This window comes from Lissotriton helveticus, chromosome 10 (genome assembly GCF_964261635.1).
Source record: "Lissotriton helveticus chromosome 10, aLisHel1.1, whole genome shotgun sequence".
Lineage (NCBI taxonomy): Eukaryota > Metazoa > Chordata > Amphibia > Caudata > Salamandridae > Lissotriton > Lissotriton helveticus.
The window spans coordinates 498,245,988-498,265,646 of record NC_136071.1 but is presented as its reverse complement, the minus strand read 5'-3'; the positions used below and the strand labels follow the sequence as shown (position 1 = coordinate 498,265,646).

Sequence of the window (19,659 nt, the reverse complement as noted above, 5' to 3'; positions counted from 1 at the left end):
GGAGAAAGCAGGGATGAAAAAGAACCTGTAAAGTGAGATAAATAAATAGAAAGTGTATGGTGGTGGAAGAAGGAAGCACGAGGTAGAAGGAATGAAGAACAGAAACCCTTGGTACTTGGAAACCCCAAAATTCAGTAGTGCAGGCAACGTGCTCCGGTACTACCAAAAACTTTTGTCCCCCCACTATTTTTCAGCCTCACTTTTAGACAACTTTTGGGTATCTATTGTTGGAGGTCTATCTTGTACTATACTAGTTCTTACAGTGGGTTTTCAACATTACTTACAACTGGATGGATTTCCTGTTTGTCTAATGTGCTTGCTTCTTATTCGTCAGCTTTCCCTTCTCTTTTTGTATTTGCCACTCCCCTGGAGCATAGCTTCTTTACCCCAGCTCCTCCACTGCTCCGCTATTTACTACTGCCATGACATTACCTTGTACGTCCCCAACCACTTCACCATGCTCTTTCACCCACTCCCCATGGTATTTTTTAAACATGCTTTTTTTCTTTTTTCAAGGGCTCGCCTGTTGTAATTTGTTGCAAATCTTCTCCTTTTTCTCAAATATACTTGCACACATTTTTCATTAATTTATTGCTCCAACATTGATTTGCATCTGTCATCTTATAACAGTAAATCCAAAGGTTGTTTTTTTCTGATTTACAATTTATTAGTCTGCTTTTTTACATTATAGAAAAGAATCCCAGGAGTTTGCCACCTATGTGTTTTCGCCTACCTTCTTCATGGTCCATGAGGCCAGCCGTCGTTGTGAGAACAATTAATCCAAACTGACGGGATGGCAACAGGTTGTTCTACCACTTTTCCAGATACTTCAGTTGCACATCAAACCGTGGACTTGTTACACCACACTTGTTTAGTCTGCTTGAGAGGTTCACGACAATTTGCCCAGCTCTGTGATCATCTATAATTTCAAATTCACCAAGGTAACCATGTTTCATCATCACAGTTAAGAAACTCACGATCACTTTGGAGCCTGGCCTGATCAGGACCTGGAGTTTCCCACGTGGGTCTGCATTGCTGAGGCGTTTAAGAGCATGTTCAAGAACCTTCATGGGCACCATTTTGCCGGTACTGCAATATGGCGGAAAGAGGTAATATAGAGCTTTTTTTAAACCCCGAACACGTGGCTTTCTCTGCCCCCATCCACCCCTACCTATCTTTTGTATTACTTGTGTTACTGTTTTATGGTTTATTGATATTCTGGTCTTATCTCCTTTTGGACCAAGCCCTTGCAGAAAGAACATTGCACTTCATACACTACGAGGCCTTCGGGAATGGCAGCCATGGCCTAGGCATTTCACCTGAGTGCCAACACAAATATCAGACACTCTCGTCAAGGTGGGTGAGCTACGTAGCTACACGCTCACTAACACACTTGGATACTGAGCAGCCTCATCCCTCATTTATGTAGCACCATGCCCGCTTGAAGGACGAACTCAACTGATACCCTTCCTAACGACGCACAGGTGTCATAGTGGGCTCTGTCTAATCTGAAGACGCTGATGAGAGCCAACCTAACGCTGTAACTCTGAGCTCGCAGATAAAATGAGAAAAACCCCACAGACCCACACTTTTATAACACCCAATGATTGTATGATTGTGAAATATCGTGACACGTCGATATACGCTGCCGAACCCCAGGGTTGTCGGCCTTAAAGCTGTGTTCCATTGCTATGCTTGATGCAATACTCACTACTCGCAGCTGGCCCGACTGGGTTGTAAGCTGATTGCTGTGTAACGTACATGTTGGACAATAAAGGTCTTTAAAAAAAAAAAAAAGAGAGCTTTTTTTTAAATACTGCCGCGTCATGGCACAAGTGGTTGCATGTGTGTGCGAAGCATGTATGGGTATACATCATCACCTTTGGTGGACTTTTATTTTTGTTTTTGCAGTATTACTCGACATTGGCAAGCAAGTATTATTTTTCTTTTTGCTGCGTCATAGCAAAACGTATTGACAAAAGCCAAAAACAGATCGGGTAACACTAAAAAGGCCTTTGCAAATGTTTGTCTTTGTTTCTGCAAACTAAGCACTGTAATTAATGCCCGACTAAACACACGCACTCAAGCACCTGAGACTTACACATTTTTCAGTGTCTTTCCCAATCATACTTAGAAGTGCTATCCACAGTGAACACTGTGCAGCCACACAGCAGTCCTTATTGCTATGGCGGGGCCCTCATGCAGACGCAATGTGTCAGTAAAATAATCGGTTTATACTGAGCTGACCCTCCAGACACGCGTCCTGTCAAAACGAAGGCTCGAGCTGTGTTCCTGTTGGCTCCTCCGTTATTGCAAGTATGTATCGGGTTTAAGTCAGGGCTGGGAGGTGGGCCACTGAGGGACGTTATTAGGGCATTATAGCCCCCCCCTCTCCAGGCAGGGTCACATCATAATCACGCACTGACCTCAAACGGATCTTAAACCAGTAAACTGAACTCTTAAAAAAAAAAAAAAAAAGTAGCCTCAGATAGTTTGTTTTCAAAATTACTCATCATTCCATTTTTTACGTCTCAACGCGACAGCCCCTCTTTAACATTTTATTAGCATCTCTTTAAGAAATTACAGCCGTATTAAGATTACCGCATTAAATAAACCGTTTTCCATTGTGACTAAAAGAACAGAGGGAATCCCTTGGGGGCACTTGGCTGCTATGCAGAAGCCTGAAGGGCAAAAGTCGTCATGAAAGAACATGCCAGCTGGTGGCCACCGATCTCCAAGCTGTTGTGAACATTAAAAACGTGTTTTGCTCCCAAGAGATGCTTAAAAGGGGTTTATTCTTAAACACCATATGTTAGCAGAGAACACCACGCAGATCAGTGAAGGCAGAGAAGGCGGGACTAGGAAGTTGATTCCCTCCAGAAGCTGCCAATCACAGGCCTTTCAAGCGCCTGCTCCCCAGAGGACGGCCGCCATCATGATGTTTTAAACCAAAAATATTTAAAAGATAAATGTTTTCCTTAGTAAACGTCAATGCTTATTTAAGAGGTAACAAAGGGTGAGTGCTGAAAGAAATGATTGGTCCATTCTCGTACAAAGTACGTAATGACAGCCAGAGAGGCTGACAGGTGCAACTGGGGCACTAGGTTCCAGTCCCGGGCATCAGCACGACATGCTGTGATTCTGGGCCAATCGCTTAATCACCCTGGGTCTAAAAAAATCTGACCGTGTGTAATGTAACCTGATGCTCGTGTAAAGCATTCTAAAATGTTTGGACCAAGATGGCACTAGATAAAAACTGCTATTAAAAAAAAGTGTCTTGATGAATAAAATCACAAATATACTTATAGCAAGTCTCCGTCGTACATTTTTAAAAGACAGGAGTGAACTTAATGAATTGTCTTTAAACCCTTCATATGCTTTTTGGGGTTGGGGGTCAGGTTAAAATGTGCACACCATGCCACCCTCTGCACCTTTGTACTATTCAAAGTCTTTTTAATGAATTGTTATTGGTATTCAAATAATAGACGCCCCACACAGGGCCCAACGGTCAGCAATCGCATAGCAACAAACATCGAAAAATACATACTGACTTTTCCCCATGTCTCCCACCCCATCTATCCCCTTCCCCTTCAGCTCGAATCTCATGGTAAGCTGCATTACCAAATACAGATACATAGTGGCCTCTTGACATAATTTCTTTTGCTTCTTCGTTGAAGAAGCCTCACGATTCACACCTGTTTTAGGGATAGTTAATCGGAGAGATCTAGGGGCCAGAAGAACAAAGCATTTTTGTGGTTGCAAACAAGCCAATTCACAGAATCAGACTGTTTGCAATTGCAAAAATGCATTTTCTAATGTACAAACCATAAATTGTGATTCAGTTACAGGTTACCAAATTACAATTTGGTTTTCAGACAGTGCTTAAAATGTATAAATTTAAGTGCAGGTACTCTGTATCAGGGTACCTGCTTGTTTCTGAGAAGTGCAAGTACTCTCCAATTAAAAGTATTACGTCTCTCTCGAGAAGGGCAGGGACTCTCCCTCTCAAAATAAAAGTGTGTCGGTATTCAGTACTAGACAGTACCGGCCCATTTAAAGCACTGGTTTGAGACCCAATAAAGATTTGGTATTTGCAAGGGGCATGTTTAGGGCATCCCTTCCAAATACTGAATTGCTGTGGTATATATTAATGTATTGCAACCGAATTCCAGTGAAAAAACATTAATAGTTTACCACCTTCTGAAAAGAGGTAGTATGCCATTCGCAAACGGGAAGCAGCCCCCAAGAGACCCCTTACTTTTTGCAAATGTCTAAACATATTTTTGGGAGTAGGCAGTGGTCCGATGAAGGTTCTTGCTAACATGCAAATCTCCACAAGGTAGTCGGTGTGCATACCTGTAGAATTTGTCGGAATTACTCGACCATCATTCGATGACGGGTATTAGTCACACTGGGCCCATATATATTGTGGAGAGTGTAACAGAGTCCCATTCCCACCATTAGTTCTGTCACCCGTCTATGATTATATAACTCATGGCAGTGGCTAGTGTGGCAGTATTTCTTCAGGCTATTCTTGAGATTTGCTGTGGCATGCAAGATGTGGGGGGGGGGGATTGTGGTGTCTGGGAAGTTGTGGAGTACTCAATTCAATTTCAAGGCTTTATTCGATTATTAAAAACAATCACAAAAGCATACAAGATATAAAACACAGGCTATGGACATTTCAGTAGAAAAAAGAAAGAAAAGCAGCTGGTCAATAATGGGAATAAGGGAATTAAAACACCAAGCTTTTCCTATATGAAACAGCTTTAAGTAAAAAAGTAGCAGTAAAAAAACAGATATCCATGGTATCAAGTGCAAATAACAGTTTCAATGCTTGGGCTATAGTATACACAAAATATTTCTTAAAAACTGGTCTGAGATAGTAACGGCGGAGATGCATATAAAGAGGGCAAATAAGCATAAAGTGCAAAGTGCTTTGCCTAGTTAGGCCAACACAGGGCCAGGGGGATTGACTATGAATTTTCATTACTGGAAAAGCCACTAGATTGTGAACAATACCAAGTCTCAACCTCGTGAGAACAAACTGGTGCGATTGCTTGGTAATAGTTTTAAGGTACATAGGCATGCCTCTGTCATCCAACATATTAGAATAATAAAATACATGAGTTGACATGAGGCTGCAATTAGCCCTGCGTAGGTTAGATTTGGTCCCTATAAAGACATTTTTGAGTTCCTTTTTAGATACGGTAACAGCACTAAGGGGGTCGTTAACAATGTCAAGGTTAAAGATTGCACTAAAGGAAGATGAAACATAATTTAACCAGGGAATCTTGCGGGCGTTGTCCAGATGGAGACAATCTAAGATAATCCGTCTGGTAAAATCAGTCTCATCTTTAACCCAGATTGACCTCCAGACCATTAAAGGTCTCATTCCCATAGGTCTGTAAGATGGATCATGCCCACCTCGCTGTGGCACAGTTCATTAGATGCCGAGGAGGGTAGACAAAGAAGTCTTTTGAGGAACCGATTCTCAGTGACTTGCAGTTCCCTGTGGTTACAATAGCCCCATATACCAGAACCATGTAGAGCAATGGATACACATCTATGCCTATAGATATTTAACATATCTGGTATGCGGCGACTACCTAGCTTGGATGCAAAGCGGAATACTCCAGAGGAGCTTTTGCCCATCCTAGCATTCACGTTTAAAATCTCGGGTGCCCAAGTCCCTCTGTTATTGAATGTTACTCCAAGGTAACAAAATCTGTCCACCATCTCAATATTGTGATTATTAAAATGAAACGGCTTGGAAAATTTCATCCGTTTGCCACAGGCCATAATGTATGTCTTGGAGTTGTTAATTTTCAGTTTTCTCCCCTTGATGAAATCATAAAAATAGTTCATTAACTTTTGGAGCCCGTTTGGGGTACGCGAGAGTAAAACCGTATCGTCGGCATATAGCAAGACTGGCACAGGGTGACCACCAACCTGCGGAGAGTCAGCCTGTACCCTCTTCAATTCGGACTCCATAGAATTTATAAAAAGGGAAAAAAGCAGAGGGGCCAGCACACAGCCTTGTCTTATACCTGATTTAACCCTGATTTTCCCAGTGCATTCGCCTGCCTGGCCATAACGGATCTGAGCCGATAAATTGTTATAGAGTCTGGCCAGGAAGTATATAATTGCTGGGGGGGCTCCCATGTCCAGTAAAGTGGACCATAACAAGGTATGGTCCACTAAATCAAAGGCACTCGAGAGGTCAGCGAAACAGAGAAATAGAGAGCCCTGTTTCGCTTTCGTGTACTTCCCGATGAGGAGGTCGAGATTGATACACTGCTCTGTTGTCCCAAGGCCTTTGCGGAAGCCGTATTGGGACTCGGCCAGAATTTTATTTTCCTCCGTCCATTCCTCCAAACGCATCAGGAGGACCCTACTCATAATTTTGAGGGAGGAATCCAGAAGGGAGATAGGGCGGTAGTTCTTGGCCTCTCCTCTATCTCCCTTCTTGTAGATGGGTAGGATTATGGATTCACTCCAGGTAGGTGGTGTACTCTCTATGACTGCGGCATTAAACACCTGTGTTAGGAGTGGACTCCAAAGTGTAGGGTTGGATTTATACAGGTCAACCGGAACCCCATCAGGTCCCGGAGCCTTTCCCCCTTTACTCTGACTAATAGCAGTTTCCACTTCTTGTAGTGTAATGTCCAGGGGTAACTTCATTTCGAACTAATACGATGCCCACCCCCTGGCTCGGGGGGAGCGTCTCCGAGCACACTATATTGAGGATTATTGTTTGGGCTGTGCGAGTTCCATTTCTCACTAGTAACTTCATTTCGAACATAGGGGGGGGGGGGAAACTGGCGCAATCCTCCCTAGGCGGGTTAAAAATTTCTAAAAAGTGTGCAACCCAGTTTGCTTCGCTAACCTGGGCTGTCAGTATAGGGAAGTCTTCTTTTACAAGAAAGGGGCTATTAACCGTGGTCCAAAAGAGCCTACTATCGTGCAATATAGCTGCTTTATTGAGAGCATCCCAAGCTTGTTCCCTTAGCTCTTCTTTTCTGCGTATGAGATGGGTTTTGTATGTCAGTCTAAGGGATATAATAGCCTCCCTGTCTCTGGGTTGTTTAGAGAGTGCCTGCTTGAGTTCCCGGAGAGATTTAGTGCACATACTATCAAACCAACCAACATTTTCCTTCTTGATTTGACCTTTGGTAATGGTAAGACATATTTTTATAATTGTGCCTAACTCCACAAAATCAACTATGATGCACTCAAGGGATGCCTCTGGATCCAAACATTCATATATTCAGACCCCCCAGGATATAGCGGCATGGATTCGCAAATTTAGCGGCACAAATATAGAAATTTAGCGGCACAAATAGGGAAATTTAGCGGCATTTTTGCGGCACTTTATTTTACTCATAATCATTCATTTACAGCCTTAAATCAATGGAAACTGTTTTAGCAGAGTATTCCACTTTGAATAGGCAACCTGGAATATGGAACAGAGGAACCAGCCCACAGGTGAAGGCTGTTATCCCATGGAAATGCAATTCTCCATTTGCTTTAGCTCCCGGAGCTTGCCCCTCCTCCCACTGCGGGGGGGGGGGCTGTGTTACCCCACTCTGTCGAATTGGTAAGTGGATTAAAAATGGCAAGAACATCAAAAGCAAAATATGTGGCGTAATGTGTGACATTTTGTGACAGTAGTTTTGTAATTTTTACATTTTAAACACTCTCCGGGCAAAGGTGTCATCCTAATACTATCAGTTCGTCACCTAAATACTGCAGTCAGTGACTAAAAAGTCCCGGAGTGACTGTATCTGAAGCACAGGCTGTGCCTCTCACGCCCAGCAGTAGAAAGCCTCTCCTGGTGACCTTTCCCTTTAGTAGGCTTATCTACCTGCCAGACCTTCTACCTGCCCCGTCTCCTCCGTCACCCTGGGCACTACCTTCACTCCCTCCTCTGCCATCACCTTCGCTCCACCTCAGCTCCCCACCTGTCCCCACTCACTACCTCACCCCTCCTGTAGAAGCAGCATCTCTCTCTTTCACAGTCCCTTTTATTGCATCTCTCCTTCTCACTCGCCTCCTTATCTACTGGTCCCCCTCTCACACCAGGCCCTGTCTTCACAGCTCTCCTCTCCTGCACCTCCATTCACAGCTCCCCTCGCCTCTCCTGCACCTCCCTTCACAGCTCCCCTCTCCTCTCCTGCACCTCCCTTCACAGCTCCCCTCGCCTCTCCAGCACCTCCCTTCACAGCTCCCCTCGCCTCTCCTGCACCTCCCTTCACAGCTCCCCTCTCCTCTCCAGCTCTCCTCTCCTGCACCTCCCTTCACAGCTCCCCTCTCCTCTCCTGCACCTCCCTTCACAGCTCCCCTCGCCTCTCCTGCACCTCCCTTCACAGCTCCCCTCTCCTCTCCAGCTCTCCTCTCCTGCACCTCCCTTCACAGCTCCCCTCTCCTCCCCTGCACCTCCCTTCACAGCTCCCCTCGCCTCTTCAGCACCTCCCTTCACAGCTCCCCTCGCCTCTCCTGCACCTCCCTTCACAGCTCCCCTCTCCTCTCCAGCTCTCCTTTCCTGCACCTCCCTTCACAGCTCCCCTCGCCTCTCCTGCACCTCCCTTCACAGCTCCCCTCTCCTCTCCTGCACCTCCCTTCACAGCTCCCCTCGCCTCTCCTGCACCTCCCTTCACAGCTCCCCTCTCCTCTCCAGCTCTCCTCTCCTGCACCTCCCTTCACAGCTCCCCTCTCCTCTCCTGCACCTCCCTTCACAGCTCCCCTCTCCTCTCAAGCACCTCCTTGCACAGCTCCCCTCTCCTCTCCTGCACCTCCCTTCACAGCTCCCCTCGCCTCTCCAGCACCTCCCTTCACAGCTCCCCCCCCCCTCTCCAGCACCTCTCGTCACTGGCCCCTCTACCTACAGAAAAGGAGCAGAGGATGAGAGGGGGCCTGGGATTTTAAAGGTCACTTAAGTGAAAGCCAAAGTGACATGCCTGAAATGTTTGACCGGCCTGCTAATTGATTAGCAGGATTGCCACACGCACAGCCAGAGATCAGTTGCAGAGAGCAAAAGAAACGATAATTAAAATTAAAAATAGCAATAGATGGTACTTTTCATTTTTATTCTCGCAGTCACCGAGTCAAAATTAAAGTATGGAAGGGTTTCCGCTGGCATCGATTGCGCACAGTTATAAAATGCTGGACAACATATACTGAACAGCATTTGAATTCACCAATTCAGGGTTCGCTAATGAAGGCACAGCAAATTGCTGATATAGTTTACAATGGTAAAAAAATAACTAACATGAATTTACATTTTGTAACTGTTGAATAAAAAGATGTTAACCTTTGCAAAAGTTGAAGAAAATATGCACCCGCTCACACAATTGTGCCATTCCAATATCCGTCGCTTTTCCCAGGAAAACCATTGTAATCTAACGCTGGAGACATAGTTGTGATCGAGTTGCTCTCACAGCGGACCTGTGGCCCTCAGTCACTAATCGGATGTTTTTCACCAAACAGGTAGGCAGCGAATTTACAGCCGAGCCGGGTTTCTACAACGAGACTGTAATTCAGGAAATGCTTTTTCTCCGAACACAAGCTCACAGCGCGCGCCGTGTTGTTTTCAGTCTGTGTTGGACTACACTTCCCCTCCTTTCTCCATTGATGTTTTGTTTCACTCTGCCCTTATCTCAATTCTGTACGGAAACACGTAGTGACGTGTTTGCGTACATCCAATGAGAAACCACCATTTTTTTTAAATTGCAGCTGGGCCCTTTTTTCGCGGCCGAAATGGTAAATATCGCGGCCATCGCGCTTGTCAGCTAATTTCGCGATTATTTCGTGAATCGCGAAATCGCGATAAGCTGGAGGGTCTGATATATTGCAGCAAAACCTGCTTCTATGATTTTAAGCTGCAGTTTCTCGGCATTACCCATACACCACTTGATACGGATTCCATTCTGCCTACAGGGGGTTACATCTTCAATTATCAGGCGTTGAGTGTTAACTGGTAGCCCCCAGCCAGAGATCGACATGGTAAAAGCGTTGTGATCACTACTTCCAAGATCGGCAACAATGGGAACCGTGCAAAAAGGGACAAAATGTGTAGAGACCAATAAATGATCGATTACAGAGGCCGAATTCAAGCCTACATAGGTTGGGACAGAATTACCATCAGCATCTGCAGCCGGGGGTGGATCATGAGGTCCATATTTAACATAAAGGAATTAAGAGAATCACCATAGGGTGAGTGGATAAAATGTGCCCGGTTTTCCCCGTTATCCCCATCATATCCACAAATTCTGGTAAATGAATGGGGGCAGGTACGAATATTAAAATCCCCCCCCCAGATGATATCAAAAGATTTATGAATGCCCTTACGAATGTTACTCACGGCTAAACCCAACTCATCCACCACAATAGTATTAGAAGCATCAAACAAATTATTGTAGTGGTTAATCAACATGGTTACATGGCCCCTTACATGTTCCAAAATTAAAATTTGTGAGTGGTAACCCACAGACTGGTGTAATTTCATACGAACAGGGAGATTCACAGAGAGTAAAATTACTAGCCCCCCTTTGGCCCTGCCCATATTGGATCTTTGTGCCGGGTTGTTATATGAAACAAATCCATTGAGGTTGATATTAGTGGTTACCCAAGTCTCTTGTAGACATAAAACATCAAAATCAGAGAGGATTTCGCTTCAACCCAAGGACGACATTTGCCGGCTCCAACCTGCAACATTCCAACTGGCAAATTTTAAACCAGGGAAACAAGGGGATGATTCAATGGTCCCGGGTATATTTGATACTGGGGGCTTGTTGGCAACTGGGGGAACCATCGTGGCAGGAAAATGGGCAAGGACGGGTGAATAAGCTCCATGAGAGTGTATGTGCACCGGTGTAGAGATGGAAGATGTTACGGCTACTAGACATTGGCCCCTATCTGCAACGAAATTATTATCGATGGTTTCTATTCCCTGGGAAGGTGAGTACACCGGGACAGTAGTGGGAGACATTACAGATGGGGGAATGAAAGGAGAGCTGGTACCCGATGTTACAACTGGACCATTACCGCTAATGAAGGGGGTGGAAACTGGGGCTGGAGGCAGTCAATCAACACCATCCAGCCCGTTAAGACAGTTGAATCGGTTATAATCACAGAAGGGGGTCTCCGGGGGCAGAAAAACCGGTCTTGCTTCATACCCACGAAATTTACCCCTCCTCTCAACCCTCGTCCAATTACCTAGGACTTGGTCATGGTGCATATGGGTAGGGGGAAGAAAAAAGACACTGACAAGGTCTGAATGGTGGAGTCGGGAGATCTATTAAACCCGGCACATATGTGTAGAACTGTCCTAGGGTCTCGGAAGCTCACCGTAATACAATCCCCCATAATGGATTTTCTGGTTTTACCCAGCCAAGGTACCCTTCTCATCATGATAATTTCATTATTAAAATGGGCCGGGAGGGGTCTATTCCTGTTCAGCCATTTAATGACTTTACTTTTGAGTGAGTAAAAGTTCTCACCTTCGCCCGCCTCAAGAGGGGGGACCACAGCCATGACTACCATGAAGCGATTGGCCTCGGGGGGCAAGTCGGGTCTACGTGTTCTAGGGGCAGGCTTTTCAGTGGGTGCGGGAGCTATATAATCATTGGATATAGCCCCATTGGAAGCGGTCGTAGGGTAAACTGGACATACTGATTGCAGAGATGGGATAATAGGTTTGTTAATTAATGTCGGTGCTGGGTTGACCATAAGAGGTTGTGGAGGGGGGGCAGCTGTAATCACTAGGGGAGGACTTACGTTGGGTGGAAGGATTTGAGAGTTAGGAGGGGGATTAGAGGGAGAATTAGACTCAGGGAGTCTGCCTAGGATGGTAGCCAAGGTCTGCATACTACTTATGGCAGTCTCCAAGATAGTGAGTCTAACCTCCACTTTTTTTATGCTCTCACTGATGGGCAGGAGCAATGACCTAAGTAAAAATTCCAGGTTACCTAAGGAAGTAACGGAGGGTAATGCATTCGGTGGTATATCCCCAGGGGCATTGACATGGTCTATGATGTTGGTATCCCTTACGGATGGAAGTTCTGACACCTCCACTATTGCCCTAACAGGGATGGGAGGGTGCTTTGAAGCTTTCCCGAAATCGGAGTGGAGGATTTTGGTTTTACCCTGCCCTCCCCTCAACTTCCTTCTTCTTTTTTTTGGAGGTGGGCCATGCAACTCTACCACTACTACTTGCTTCGGCTTCGTTTTCCTTGTCTTTACTGCAGTAGGGATCTGGGTGGTTAGATCAACAGCCGTACAACTGGGACTGGGGAGCGGGGAGACACCTGGATCCTGGTCGGGAGGCAAACAGGGGTTGAGAATACTATCCCGCAATAAAAGAGGGACGCCGTCCTGGGATAATATGTCCTCACTAATAATTGATGGGCCCCCCTCCTGAGCTACAAGATGAAGAGAAGTATCGGTAAGGGGCCTATTTTTCAAGTTCTCAATAGAGCGACGACGCACAGCCCTACGCTCGGCCAAGGATGTTTCCTTATCCCCATCACCCGGTACCCTCGAAAAATAATTGTCCAAAGTCCCATTTCTGGCTCCGCCCCCTTCCCTGTTATTCCCTCCACAGTTGGCGATGCCATGTCCGACGCCTGTATCAAGGTCCAGAGATCCAGTACAGAGCAAGCGAAAGAGAATAGGCCCAACCCAGCCTACGAGGGCCTCAGAGGGCCCGCCCTTTGCCCAGGCTTAGCCCCGGGCGACTCCCGCGCGCGTCCCGCGATGCGCGTTAGCAATTCACATTTATGTGTATACGCGGCGTGGCACTGAGAGGGGGCGCGGCTCGGCCGGGAAGAGGAACCAGCTGTAGATCTCGGAATGCTGATCCTCGCAGTCCCGGTCACCGCGCCTCTCGCCTCTTCAACCTTGCTGGTCAGCCCTCGACAGCAGCAACTCTCGTCCACAGGGAGCAGGGACCTCCACGCACTCCGCAGTCTGGGTAAATTGATTCCAAACGCCAAAGTCAATCTCGAGCGGCTCCCGCGAAGCGGGGGCCGCGAGAGGTATTGAAGTGGTTCGAGGGGGCGTGGCACTGAGAGGGGGCGCGGCTCAGCCGGGAAGAGGAACCAGCTGTAGATCTCGGAATGCTGGTCCTCGCAGTCCCGGTCACCGCGCCTCTCACCTCTTCAACCTTGCTGGTCAGCCCTCGACAGCAGCAACTCTCGTCCACAGGGAGCAGGGACCTCCACGCACTCCGCAGTCTGGGTAAATTGATTCCAAACGCCAAAGTCAATCTCGAGCGAGTACTCAATTTCAACTACATCTACACCGTCACTAACTACTTGTTGAATGAGCTAAGTGTTATTAGCATAGATGTACACATTACCAGAAGGGCCCATTGAGGAGAGCCAAGGAACAGATATACAAATCAAACATAATATGTAAAAGTTAGCCCTTTACTGGAACCATCAGGAACTAAGGGCATTTCTCGGTGAAAGAGCAACAAGCTGCTGGCTATCCTTTAGAAAGGAGTGGATCCAATGAAGAAACTCTTCCATGTTGCTAGCCGGGATCTGTACAAGTGGTAATCTAATGCCACTGCTTTTCAGGTTTCTACTGCAACCAAAAGAAAACTGACTTGATCCCTAACGAAACATAACCCTCTACAAATCCTGGATTCACCTGATAAAACTGCTTTCAAGATTATTGCACACAATTTTAGTTTTCTGAGTTGGCAGTAATATTCTCATCTGAGGGGTTTCTCTAATATTTAGCTTACATTTAAGGGTTTAAACTCCATTACATAGAAGTGTTCAAGGTGTCTTCAAGTGGTGGTAGGAAAATGCTAACTGTTAGTGCCTCAAATGCCTTGTTATATGGCCCTTAGGGACATTGTCAACATTGCTAAGTTAGCATGAGCTTTGCTGCCATGATGTTGTTTTTGTGCACTCTACTACAGGACTTTGTTTTAGCAAGACTCTGTGCCTTTCACATGAGAACGGACTGCTTTTCGCGTTCTCTGCCTTTCCTGTAGTTTAGTCTGAACACGATGTGCAAGGACGATAAACAATACCCCTTGTTATTCTGTTCTGATCAGTCCCTAGCACCTAGACATAACATGCTACACACAGCTGCAATACTGAAGACTCACGCTTTGATATTACGGGGTTGCATGTTGTTTTAACACACTTGGCGAAAGCTTTTCCATGGAGAAGAGTTCCGCTGTTCCTATGATGTAAACCTTACATCAAGGCTTTAAGGTATGGGGTCTGTTGTCAAAGCCCAGAGATCTTCCTTTATATAAATAAACTTCTTCTAGTCAAGGGGAGGGTGGTTAGGCCGTATTGTCCTTTTTCCACAGTCTTTATATAATGGCTTCCCCCTTTGTACTCTATGGAATTGTAACAATGCTAACTGTATTGAGTTTATGCATTTTGCTGCTGGAAGTGGCTTGTATACTGTATTGTAGAGCACAATAGTTAAAATCAACATTTTGAACTATTTCAGTGACTCTGCCAATTCTTATTGTGGACAAGTATGAGTGAGTCAGCGAAAGAGTATGTCCTGCTCCCACGATTCCTGAGAAAGTCGGGAGTGTTGTGTTCTGGGTTGTCAAATCATTTGTAGCTTTGTGATATTTGGAGAACGAATGAGACACTATAGCTAGTCTGTTTGGGGATTTTGGGTACCAATGTGGTAGGTTGGTACACCCCTATACACTGAGGTCCTGTTTTCCTGCACATAGTTCTGTGTATGTGCAGATTCCTTGCAACATGGCGCCGCCAATGGTTGGGTTGGTTCTTATGTACGAGACTCTTGAGTAGTGCTTGTGCTTGTCCACAAACGCCTCACGTCTGTTTCCGGAGTCAACTGTGACGGTGTAACCTCCTATATTGATGTTTTATAGGTTCTTTAAAGCTTGAAGATTTAAAAGTTTTTTTCTCTTCATTTTTCACTCGTTATTGCTCTTTAGGTTGTCGTTCATTGTTTTTCGACTAGCTTAAGGCATATTTGAGTCAATATGGAGTGCCTGATGCGTGTGCCGCGCTTATATTTGGTGTGGAAGCGGATCCAGCGTTCCTCTTCAAGGTGTTTTATTCTTGGGTCACCTTTCTGGCGGTAGATGGAACAGATGATTTGTTTCATGAATATACTGCCGCAGCCCTTCCTCAAGCTTATCAGCCTTATAGGGCTCTAGAAGTTCCGCTCACAGCTTGGCGACACCAAATTTGGTTTGATGGTGCCCTTCCTCACCCAATAACAGGGGTCTGTTTGGGTCCTTTATCGATAGATGGGGCCACGTGGCCTGTTTTGGCTGGGTATATCCCACATCCACATTGTCTGACAACAGGGACGATTGCAGAACTCAGCGTGTTACATACGTCTTTAATACGCGTGCATAGAGCTGTTATACAGTTCATCTCACGCAAGAAGAGGGGGAGGTCTTCTCATAGCCACAGTTGCAGGAAATCACCCCCTTGGGATCTATGAGCTCAGAAGAACTGGAACTCTGTATTTTTAGAATAGATGGGGGTGGGATAAGCAAGGGCACCTGGAGAGGAGCCTTAGTATACAGACCTACTGGGCCGAGAAAGGATTTTACACATATTCTGCTCGAGATAATCGCCCCTCATGTCCTTGCTGCAGAGAATTTCCTTTTAATTGGAGATTTTAATCACCAAGCAGAAATTCTATCAGACCCAGACACCAATAAATTGATCACTAGTATGGGTACTCTGGGGTTAGTCCAAATGGTGACTGGCTCCACACACTCGGCGGGACATACTTTGGACCTTTTGTTTTCCAACTCCAAAGACATCTTGGTTGAACCTCCGCTTCCACTCTTGTGGACAGATCACGATCTATTGAAATTTACTATCCCAGTGCACATTAATAAAAATGAGATTGGTAAGGAAACATTATGGAGAAGGTCTTGGCGGAAAGTCACTCCCTTTTCCTTCTCGGCACACTTTAAGTTTCATCTGGGCGAGGCTCCTCTCAAAGGCCACAAGGTCAGTTTAGATCAGGCAGCCACCTCCTTCAAGGATGCAATAACTACAATATTAAACAAGGTTGCCCCCCCTCACTAAGGTTACAAACTTAGATCTGTACCTTGGTTTAACCCCTTGCATGCGTCGGACAACCCCTGGCCATCCGACATCACGGTGGGCGTGTGCGTCGGCCGGCCGGGAGCCGTCTGATCTGCACACTGTTGGAATTTTGCCGCACCGCGGCGAAATTCCGGCTGCGCCCAGGGGGTTAATGAACAACTAAAAACAGAAAAACTGTTACGTAGGATTGCAGAACCGAAATGCATGAAAAGTAAAAAGCTGATGGATCATGAAAAATATAAATGTATCCATCGTAGTTATATGGCAAATAGCAGCCGAACCAAAAAACTGTTTCTCCTACATCAGATTGAAAAGGCAGCAAATTCCAATAAGGAACATTATAAAATCCTAAAATAATTTTCGACTATCCCTGTCCAGACAGGTGGTCCTGTCTCACAAGAATGGACAGACTCCCTTTCTGACTTTTTTGAGGACAAGATCTCTGTAATCCATTGCTCTTTTCCGTCTTCCGAATCTTTAAACACTCTGGGAGAGGACGTTATAGATTCTACTAGCCCTCTTCCTCTACTGGTAGATTATTCCCAGTTTATGTTATGTTATGTTATGTTATGTTATACCGGGGTTTTATATAGCGTGCGGCTACTCGAAAGAGTGTCCCGACGCTTTAAATTGCACACTAATCTCATAACACAACAAGGAGAGTAAATAAAGGAAAACCAGAGGAGAAGAAAGCCTAATAGAGGCCAGAGCTAAGAGGTAAAAAGCCAGGTTTTGAGCCCTTTCCTAAAGGCCAACAAATTGGGAATGCTGCGCAGGGACACAGGCAGTTTAATTCGGAGAATGTGGCAATGGCCATGTCGAAAATCAAATCTGGCTCACCAGTGGACCTGATCCGTGCCACTTCCTCTCCACCATTGCCCCTTTGCTTCTTGATAACCTTACTGACCTATTTAATAGATCACTGTTACAACCAACGGTTCCTGTGATATGAAAGGCTGCTAGAGTCAGACGCTTCTAAAAAAAACTTCTGCGAACCTTAAAATTCTGACCAACTATTGGCCGATTTCGCAACTTCCCTATTTTGGGAAGGTGCTTGAGTCCTTAATCAACAGACAACTTGTAATCCATCTTAAAAGTAATGGCCTATTGGATCCATCACAGTCGGGTTTTAGGGCTGCGCACAGCACTGAAACAGCGCTGGTGGAAGCAGTTGACAATATCACACTGGCATTGGATAAGAGACAATCATCTATCCTTGTACTGCTAGATCTGTTGGATGCCTTCGACACCATCTCCCACAACATTCTGGAACAACGGCTCTGGGCGGTTGGTGTCAGAGGGAGGGCTTTGAAGTGGCTTAAGAGTTACCTAACCGATCGCGCCACCGCAGTCCAGATCGGTAACGTGGTTTCATGCAGTCGACTAGTAAGGATGGGAGTACCTCAGGGCTCTATTTTGAGCCCAATGCTCTTCAATCTCTATGTAACTCCACTGGCCAGGGTGATCAGATCATATGGTTTTGATGTAGTGTCATACGCCAATGACACTCAGATTCTGATTACCCTTGGTCCTGACCCCATGGACACAAAAACACGCATTATTAACTGCATGTTGACAGATGTATGAGCACTAAGCATCTGCAACTTAACAGTAACAAGACCGAGGTGATACTCTTTTAGAAGGCACATGAGCACTGGTCAAAAGACTGGTGGCCTCCCAAACTGGGGCCCTGTCCAATTCCTAGGCAGGCAGTGCGTAATCTCGGTATTCTAATTGGTGACCAACTATCAATGAAGAACTTGGTTAACCAAACGACAGGCACCTGCTTTACCATCATGCGCAGATTGCACAACATCTTTAAATGGATCCCGACAGAAGCTAGGAAACCTCTAGTGCAGGGACTGATCATAAGCCGGATGGATTAATGGAATGCCTTGCTGAGACCAATAAATGAAGATCTACTGTCCAGGCTACAGGTTCTGCAAAATACCGCCGCCAGGCTGGTGTTGAATCTCCCGTCTAGATCACCATCAGCACCAAGCTTAAAACTCCTTCACTGGCTTCCTGTAAGGAAGAGAACCAAGTTTAAAACTCTCTGCCTGGCACACAAGATTATGTACAGTAGGTGCTCCAGCTACTTGGCAAAGAGACTCAGCTGGTACCAGCCTCGCAGGCCATTAAGGTCCAGTAATAAATTTCTCCTCACCCCTCTCAGAGTCCGTACTGCCAAAAATGGCAGAAAATCATTTTCCTTCTTGGCGCCCACCCTCTGGAACGATTTGCCCCCCCCACCTATGCATTGTCACTGATCACAACTGCTTCCGTATGGATTTAAAAACATGGCTGTTCGATCATTAAACCAGCAAGATCTTCTCTCTAGCCGGAAAGTCAGAGTTGTCCATCAGCGCCATGAGACCTTTGGGTGATATGTGCGCTCAATAAATATCCCTGATTTGATTTGAACTTCTAGGTGGGACCACCTGGCATTGCTGCGCAACCTGCTGGACCTGGTGGTGTGACCATTAGTCCCCTGATGGTTAATTCAGTGATGGGCAAGCATCCACAGAATAAGGATGAGTTCCCTTATTGGCTTGCTAAAAAATTTGAACAACTAGAGGCTGTTTTTCCAAATACCTCTCCCGTGGAGAAACACAGGATATTGACTATTAGTTTGCCTAAAGACTTACCTCTTGAGTTAGCTGATTGTAACACCTGGGGCAAGGTGTTTGCAGCAGTATATTCAAAGTATTTTGGCACTCCCTCCATGACCGTACTCTGTGATTAAGCGCGTTCACGATGAACACGGAGCCGAAGCGGCTGTGGAGCTGGGGATGAGATTGTTGGGGGTGTTCGACGTGGTTGATGATATGATCCTTGCCAATGTCAAGGTAAGCTTTCAAGTGGCAAACTGCTTGGAGGCTGTCCCAGATGCAGACAAGCCACAAGAATTACCAAAAAAATATTGCAAAGGCTTATAAGACCATAGGCTGCAATAGTCTTGGGTTAAGACTTTTACTCAAACGCAAACTCAACCTCAAACTCAACAAAAAGCCCAGACTGATAAAGATGGGCATCCGTTCTTTCCTAAAAAGAACTGTAAGAACAAAAAACAGGGACAGCAATAGCAGAAGCAAGTTTTGTGTGCTGGTTCACCAACACCTGAGAATTCTGAGTGTACTTATGACTTGCGAAAATTAAGACTCCTGATAGATTTCAAGTCCCTGATCAGAGCTCTCCTCATTCTTTACAGGACACATCGGGCCCTCAAGTCGGTGGAGGGGAACGCCAGGATCGTGGCAAAAGTCAACCTGCGCCACAGGGACGAGATCAGCCTTGAAAGTTTGACATTAAAGGAAAACAAAAGGAAATACCTTGTTTTCAACCCCTGTTTCGAAAGAAAAAAGTCGCAGCTTTAACAGCAAGGTATGCCTCAGACAGTGAGAACGAGACTCCTGGACTGGACATGGGCAGTGACTCTGCTAAACAGCGCAACGGAGGTTACCATAGTGTGGGAGGCTCTGCGTCCCTGTCTGCAGGCGACAGCAACTGATACATTCATTATAGTAGAGACTGCAGACACATAGGTTTGCCGCCCAGATAGGCTCTATGAGAT

The 19,659-nt window shown here is 45.8% G+C and overlaps 1 pseudogene; it reads right to left on the bottom strand.

The window, feature by feature from the left end:
• Positions 1–680: 680 nt before the first annotated feature.
• On the bottom strand, positions 681–1,079 carry LOC144784047 (small ribosomal subunit protein uS8 pseudogene; annotated as a pseudogene).
• Positions 1,080–19,659: the final 18,580 nt, after the last annotated feature.